The sequence below is a fragment of the Balaenoptera acutorostrata genome, chromosome 8, assembly GCF_949987535.1.
Source record: "Balaenoptera acutorostrata chromosome 8, mBalAcu1.1, whole genome shotgun sequence".
Lineage (NCBI taxonomy): Eukaryota > Metazoa > Chordata > Mammalia > Artiodactyla > Balaenopteridae > Balaenoptera > Balaenoptera acutorostrata.
In genome coordinates, this window is record NC_080071.1 from 77,309,569 (window position 1) to 77,318,046 (window position 8,478).

The window sequence follows — 8,478 nt, forward strand, 5'->3', positions numbered from 1 at the left end:
GAACGCTGTTTTTCTAACAGCAGAACTTTAATCTTACAGGGATGTGTGAACTAGTTTGACCTTAGTTCCAGATGTTCCTCAAAAAAAAAAAAAAAGGAAAAATCTCATTCTTCATCCTCATAGGGGGTACTTTTGGTGGCACCGAGGCTGATGGGGAGAGCACTGGGCTTGGAATCACACGTGGGTGACATCCTGCTCTGGTCTTCACTAGCTGTGTGACTTGGCAAGCCACTTGACATCTCTGAGCCTCCGAGATCCTGACAGACGGGGACACCAACGCCCCCTTCACCAGGCTGTGGTGAGAGGACATGACACTGCTGCCCTGGCACAGAGGTAGGAGCTGAGTAACCCTGCTGAGAGGATGAATGCAGGCAACGCGGAGTGAGAACGTTTCACCTGCAGCAGCTGAGGGCAGCGCTTGCCTGTGCCCATGGGGAGAACGGCATGAAAGATTCACTTGTTGCATTTTCGCAGGTTTACGTTTGCAAAGCAGGGCATTCTTCGCCACGTGTTTGAGAGTCAACATTTCCCCAAAACCCATCGTGGGGAAATTCTGCATTCTTTTCCATCTCCTCCCCTCCAACTATTCTCGAGGCAATGTCATACAAAACGAAACGTGCCGTCTGCCAACCAGCAGAGGCGAAGCAGCCAATACTTTGGACCAGTTTAGCAGCCCTATTCTACCTTCAGCCTGCCACACCCTGGTCTTCCCCGGACACCAGGATTGTGATGCATGGAGGAGGGGGGTGGGTGCTGGGCAAGGATGCAGCCCCTCATGTTGTTTCAAGCCAGAGGGGAAAATGTACTGGGAAGAGGCCACGGAAAAAAAGCCTGGTGAGCCCACACCTAGGGACACAGCTAGGGAAATAAATTAACTACTTCTGTTGCATGTCTACCCACAGAACAGGCCTGGGTCTAAATCTCCTCTCCCTCCAGCAGCTCCAAGGCGGCCCCGAGCTCCCTGAGAGCCATTTCCACCTACAGGCTCCTCTCCAGGTTCTCCAGCTCCCAGCGCACCTCCTCGATGAAGCCGCCGTCTTCGTACTCGTCGGGGACGTCTCTGGGCACCAGGTTCGCTCCGTCCTCATCGCGGCCCCCGACGAAGGGGGGCTTGCACATGTACACCAGGCTGTGGCTATGAGGCTGGCAGAGGAGGCCACTGGCACATGGGCATCGGTCCAAAGCTCCATCAGGCTCCAGCTCCCAGGTGATGAGATCCAGAAGCCGGCTGGCGGGGTCGTGGCAGAGCTCACCCTCCACGGGCAGGGGTGTGCACACAGGAGACAACAGACCTCTCTGGAAGGCATAGCACAGCCCCGGCTGGCAGTCCCTCTGGCTGTCACAGATGGTCCCGTTGCCGCCTTCGGTGGCCGTTTTGGTGCAGTGACCCCAGACGCACAGCGGGTCTCCACCACACTCGCTGTCCCGGGTGCAGAGTGTCTGCTGGTCCCGGCACGGCTGGCAGGAGTACCAGGCCCACAGTCCTCATCAGTGATGCACTCGTGGCTCCTTTTGCCTTCTTCGTCGCCCATTGACGTAATGACCGTCTCTGAAAAGACCATCTGTCCGGTCTGGTTGTCGGTGACCTTGTGAATTTCTCGGTGGACGTGGATTGTGTTGTTTCCAGCCTTGGTTTCCGTGTCGGTCTCACTGTGATAGCCGGGAGGTAAGCGTGCCGGGCTCACTTCTGACGTCGTTTTAGCAGCAGCCTCTTCTGCCTCCACCTCCTGCCCCGCGCTGCGCAGTTCGTGCTGCGTGCCCTCCATCAGTTCCTCGACCTCGCGGAGCAGCTCGTTGAGGGTGGCCGCCTCCTGCGGGGAGCTGAGAGCCGGGCCGGGCTCGAACGAAGCCGGGGTCACTGGCGGGGCTGGCGCGGGGGCCGTGGGGACCGCCGCCGCCAGCAGCAGGCACAGCACGGTGCCCCCCAGCCATCGCATCTCGGCTCAGCGCCCTCCGCCGCCGCCCCGACTGGACCGAGCTGTGCACCGGGGCTGGACCTGCCAGGCCTCGCCAGGGGCTGCCTCGGGGCTGCGGGGCCGGAGCGGCGCGCGGCGCGGGCCGCGGGTGCGGGGAGCTCGGCGGGCTTAAGCGTTATTAACTTCATGGTAAATCCGCATCTGGTTGTGCTGATGAAATTGAGGGAGGGAATGAGGACTCTCAGAAGTCGCCCCATCATCCGTCGAAGACCTGCCACTTGTGCTGGTGGGGCTGCCTTTCCGAGGGAGGCAGAAAGGTCTTCTCTAGAACTGGAAAGGGCTGAGCAGGAGACTGCTGTTTGCTGACAACTGAAGGTTGTTACAGGTATTTTAAGGTGGTGTCCCATCAGGAGTCTCCACTGATAAGGCGACCTCTGTTTTATAAACATGATTACTCACAGGTACAATATTCCTAAGTGGGGACGATTACGTGTTTGAACTCCGATGTTTCAGGCCTTCATAGGCTAGATCACTCAATTCTTACAGCTGCCCAAGGAGTATTTCCAACCTCATTTTGTAGGCGTTGACCTGAGCAGCATCGCAGAATCAGTGAGGGAACGTGGAGTTAAGCTTAGATGTGCCCAGCCCTGAAGTCCATGCTCCTCTCACCCACCCCGTAATGCTGAGGGGCTGCAGCCTGGGGGAGTTTCTGTAGGTGGTTTGAGCTCTCTGTGTGATGTCACTGGCAAGCTGTTCAGCCAGCCAAAGCGACATCCCACCTCTTGGGAAGATGACCCAGACACACTTCCACCAGGAGGGTTGTGCCCTCCCTTTTGGTGTGACAGCTGGTCACTGGAATAAAAACATTTCCAGCTTTGGGCTTAGCTGAGTCCTGACCTGGAAAGATGACAACTTCAGAAGAAATAACTTTGCCTTCCTGGGAGTAGTAAATAACCATGAAGTGGTTACCATCACTTTCTTGCTGGTATATATTCTAGAGTACACCCTCATTTGGATGCTGTTTATTTTGAAAATCCATTTTGTGGATTTTCAAACAGGCCAGATTCTCTGAGGAATTATTATTAGTCCTGGGCCTCACCAGACATGGGAATTGCGTGGGGAGGAGAAGGATTTCTAAAAAGAGAGACAAAAGATTCTATCTCAGATCAGGGCTCTTTTGCAGAGAAATTCTCCTCTACAGACACTGTGACTTTTTCTTCTCTGCTCTGCCTCAACCCCTTCTACTATCAAACACACACACACACACACACACACACACACACACACACACACACATGCATTCCTCATAGGTAGTAATAAAAAAATTCACTAGGATCCAGTAACATTTGGATGCTTAAGTCTCTCAAAAGCCTCCTCAAATCCCTGGGCAAGAAGGCAGTTCTCTTTCTCCCAGATTCATCTCAACCAATTTCGTATTTAGAAATGTGACCTGCTGAGACCAGCATGGCTCTGTTATGCTCTGGATCCACAGTGACTGAATACGTATTTCTTTTTTGAAACCATTAAGAACCATGTGGTTACTTCCCCCAAAGGTGGGGCATTTCTAAAGACGATTAAGTGGAGGCTTCTGATTTGAAGGCTTATGTAAAGGGAACAGCTCTGGGCTCTCTCAAAGCTTTCCAGCCTGGTAATCAAGCCAGACTCACTGCCATTCTGGTGACTGCTCCTAGAAGCTTAGAAACACTAACTGTGCTGGTGAAGGCTTAGAATACACTGAAATAGGCCTGTCAAGTGTCAGTTTATACAGGAGGCGATGGAGTATGTGCTGACATCATGTAATCAAAAGGAAAAAAATTACACCGTGTGTCTTGCCTGGGAAAAATAGACTGCAGCTTAGCAAGTTGTATTTCATGCTCCCTGAACAGAGCTGCAATATCTTCCTGTATTTATTCATTGAGCACCTATTTAACTACATGGTGGTAGTTTACAAATAAAGTGTGGGGCTGTTTTGTGTGCTTTTAAAGACATCAGCTGTGGTGGATCAGGTCAAATCCAACCCACTTCAGCAGGTACTAACTTGTTTAAGAAAACCAGCTGTCAACAGGAAAGGGTTGTCAACAGGCTCAGATGGTTCACCAAGTTAATCATTCCTTTGGTAGGCCCTGGGAAATTCGCTGCTTGATTTTTCAGTGACATGTTGGGCAAATGCAGAAAGGCAGCACCTTCCATCAACTGGGAATCAATTATGAAGCTGATTGAGGTGTTTGTTTTTTAAATTACCCAAGTAGATGGAGATTCAGGGAATGGCAGATACCTTAAGGTCTTAGCTAAAGGAGCACGAGGTGTACGGATAAGGGGAAAAGGAGTTCAGAGCAGGCAAGAAGGGCTGGGAAACGAGGCTTCTCTCCTTCTAGACTGCAGACTGAACAGTGTCCCCTCCTGACCTGCCTCCCTGGAGACATTCATCTTCTGGTGGCTGTCACTGAGTTTTCTCCTGGGTGTTACCCGGTAGGGTCACAAGCAAAGCTACTACAGAAATCTACTCCTTGCCCTTGCCCTGCCCTGGAACTTCCAGCCTCTCCTGGAAAAACCTTTCATGAATTACTATTAATTTCAGACTTGCAATGCAAATGCCAAATGCATACCCCATAAGATGGTTCTGATGTTGTTTCTAAACATTTTTCACCCACATTGGTATTCACAAGGAATTTGTTCTGTAAACCCCCAATATTATCAGCTTGGTGTCCAATTGCCTAAGAGTCAACATTTTCCTGGAAGGAATTTTGAAAGAATACCCCCTTGGTCAGCCCCAAGGGTTATTTTTGTTCTACTGATATATTTTTAAACAGTTTAGTTGTGAAATATAACATACCCACTAAAAAATGGGTAAGGCATTGCCATAGATATTTTCTTAGTTAATTCAGGAAGATTTCTGGCAGGAAGATGAAATAGAATCATAATCAATGTACCAACCAAGGGCTATTTTGCATTTTGTTTTAGTTAGTGGAGGCAGAAATTGGTGGAAAGGGACCAGGGGAAGATATCATTTTGACTCTGCTGATCTGCTCTGTCAGTGAAAATCAGGATCTTCTCAAGCATGATATGTCTCAAATTTGCGGGGTGTTGCTTAGTAAGTAAATCAGGGTGAAAGGTTTTTTTTTATCTAAGAAGAGAACTAGACCAAAGTTATAACCAAACACAGCACCCAGACAAGACACCTCTCACTGCACAGTTTTCATGCAAAATGCTGGCTTGAATGGGAGGTTTATTAGATCAAAGAGAAGTTACAGGGAATGAGAAACAAGGTGCATATGTTATAGTTCAAAAGGTTTGCATAAAAAAACTTAAATAAGAATGCTTAGTGGGATGCAGTCATAATGTGGCTTTTAAGGGCATATATTTCAGGGTCAGAGTGCTTGATTTAGAGCCTCAGTCCTACCACTTTTCTAGCTGCAGGACACTGGGTGATTTGTCTATTATCCAAGCCTTAGTTTCCTTAGTTATCTAATGATGGTGGTAATACACACATCACATAAGGAATGATACATGTAGGGACCCCATGTAAAATCTTAGCCCAGTGGCTGGCATTTAGTAAGAACTCAGTAAATGTAAGTTGCTGCTATTAGTACTAGTAATACTAGTACTAGTACTGCTGCTACTGTGGGGCTTCTCAGAGCCCCCAATATGCTAATAATGAATGCCCTGAATTTGCAGAAGAAGCCTGTAGAGCTCAGCCCGTCCAAGACTTACTTAAACCACTCACCCTTTTTCCATAGAACATCTGGCTGGATTCATGTTTTCTGGAATACCGTTTAGGAAATATTGTGACAGACATTATCTCCATGGGATCCTGACTCATAGTCTTTAACATTTGATGGAGAAATTCCTCTCACTTCTCTCTACCTACTCAAATTCTCTGCATTTTGTTCAGCTCAACTCCTGCCCTCTCTCCAAAAGCCAGCTTTCACCTCCTTGGCCAGCACTCAGCTCCTTTCTCTCAATTCAGTTGGCCCATGTCACTTGCATTGTATTGTCACTTGGACTATTTGTCTTGGTATTGCCACTGCTTTGATGGATTTCTTGTCACACTCAGCTTGTCTTCTTTGATTTGTTTTTACGTAGTAAGTCTTCAGCTTAGCAACCCTTCACTGACTAGTCGTAGATCTGCTGTGTTCGCTCAAGACCTAATTGAGTGCAGTTGAAACCTTGCATTGGAAGTTGATTTCCCCTGCAGTTAAGTCTGAAGCCTCACTCATCACCTGCCCCAACTTCTTCCAGAGCTAGTGTTCTTAGTCTTTAGTCCAGTTACGGTAAGTTATCTCTCCTTCTGATGTCTTTCCTAACCCACAGGACAGTGTCTGTTACCAAACTCAGGTTTGACTGCTCACTGCTCAAAAGCCAATAATTGAGAAGCAAATGTTGTAAGAAAGGAAAGTTGCTTTAGTCAGAAAGCCAGCAATCTGGGGAGAAGGTGGACTCATGTCCCAAGAACAACTCCTAAGATTCTGCTCAGCTATGACGATTTTTAAAGGGAAAAAGGGGAAATAATCTCAGTTAAGTATTAAGGAGGTCATATTTGTCATTTTTCCATTGTGTGCAGACCTGCTGACTTCTCCTGATCTTCCTTTGGATGCTCTCCTGCCCATGTGGTCCACCTGCAAATTTACCAAGGGGAAGCTAGGGGTAGATAGTCATTCTTTAACTACTTAATTCTTCATTATTACTCCTTCTAATCCAGGAAAGGAATCAACAGGTTAGGCAAGGCACTATGTACATTCAGTAAAGCAAAAATCAGGAGTTAGGTTAAACGCTACCTAGTGATATCACTTTTATGATTAAGGTCTGAGAAAAACAGAGATGAACAAACAGAAAAGGGACAAAAGTGCTGCTTACATATCTACTGTACAAAAACCTAGATTGCTGAGAAGACCATATTTCCCTTTTTATTACAAATCTTTTCTCTGAAGTCCATATTTCATTCTGTTTCTTGGTAATATATATTTTTTCTCTCTTTAACTATTCTATTCTTTATATTTCCTAGTGAGGCTTTGGTTTAACCATATTTAATGGACCAGTATTCGACTTACTGTGCCTAAAAATTGTGCTGATGGAGGAGAGCTGATTACAAGAATAGATGTAATACAAGTTCATTAGAGAGATTCAGAACACAGGCTCTTGAACTAAGATAATGTGGCGTTAGCTCCATCATTTACTAGCTGTGTGACCTTGGGCAAGTTAATTAAACTCTCTCTACTATAGTTTTCCCATGTGTAAAATGGGCCACCTCATAGGGTAGCTGTCAGCATTAAACAAGACAATGAAAGTCTATCTTTTAGCACAGCACTGTGCACCCAGTAAGGTTCATAGTCATGGCCCAGATTTAAGACACATTCTCTGCTTTCTTGAATCTTGCCATCTGAAGCAGAAGCAGAGGCAGCTTTAGAAGGAGGAAGGATGTGAGCAGGAATTGCAGACGTATAAGGGAGAATTGAAAAGACTGGTTCTACTGGGCACAGGGTGAGAGATGAGGTTGGCATCATAGATTGGAGACACATAGTAGAGGGTTTTGAATCCCAAATTATGGAATTTTATAGACAATGGATTAAACATTTTTAAACAAAATAGTAATACGTTCAGCCCTGTGTTTCAGGAAGCTAACTTTGGGAATACTAAGGAGGAAGAATTGGAGCGGAGAGATCAATTAAGAGATTAAGATCCACCATTCAGATTTTTTTTTTCTATTATTTCCCCTGGTTCAGTTTCTTTTTACATAATGGGAATAAGTTTTTCATGCAACTTCCATTGATAATCCTCGATGAGACTCTCCTTGGACTTTTTAATCTTTCTCTATCTGACTGGGTCTATTTGGTTCACCTGACTCCCAGGAATGTATCCAGAAACAAAACAGATCATACGTTTTCCATTTTATTTGTAACCCTCAACTCCCATAGCTGCTGCCCACTACCATGATATTGCTTCAGAGGATCACTGACTATCCTTTCTTCCACTTTGTGCTATGTGTTCTCGGTTGAGTGCTCAATTCCAAGGGTAAGTGCTTTATTTATACTCAAAACAGAAAATACATAACAAGACAGTTATCGATAACTATCAGTGCCTTGATTACAATAGATGCTTAACCCCGGGGAAGCAGGGCTGGCATTCTGTTCTGAAACCCTCTGAAACAAAAAACCTATTTACACCAGATGCAGTTGCCCGGTGCCAACTCTCAATCCAGTTAGATGCACAGGAGTGTCTACTGATGACCTTTCAGCTGCTTGTCAGCACCTTCCTATTAAACTCTCAGTCTGCTTGAAATAGAGCACCAATACCTCTGGCCACCTCACTTTTTGAAAAACAAACTAAACCATCAGATAAGACCATGGGGACTTGGGATTTATCTAATGCTACACACTCTTTTTAAAATTGATTCACTTTTCTGCCAACCCAAAATGTCCATGAAATAGCCTAGCTGCTCTGCTGCCAGAACAATTATTATACCGCCTGAGGTGACTTGTATGATCTCAAGGCCTTGCAAACATCCATTTATACTGAGATGGATTGGAGATAAAGCAGACATGAGTTGGCACTTCGGGCAGACAAT

The 8,478-nt window shown here is 46.4% G+C and overlaps 1 pseudogene; it reads right to left on the reverse strand.

The window, feature by feature from the left end:
- Positions 1-915: 915 nt before the first annotated feature.
- On the reverse strand, positions 916-1,961 carry LOC103015343 (dickkopf-related protein 3-like; annotated as a pseudogene).
- Between the last annotated feature and the right edge of the window lie 6,517 nt (positions 1,962-8,478).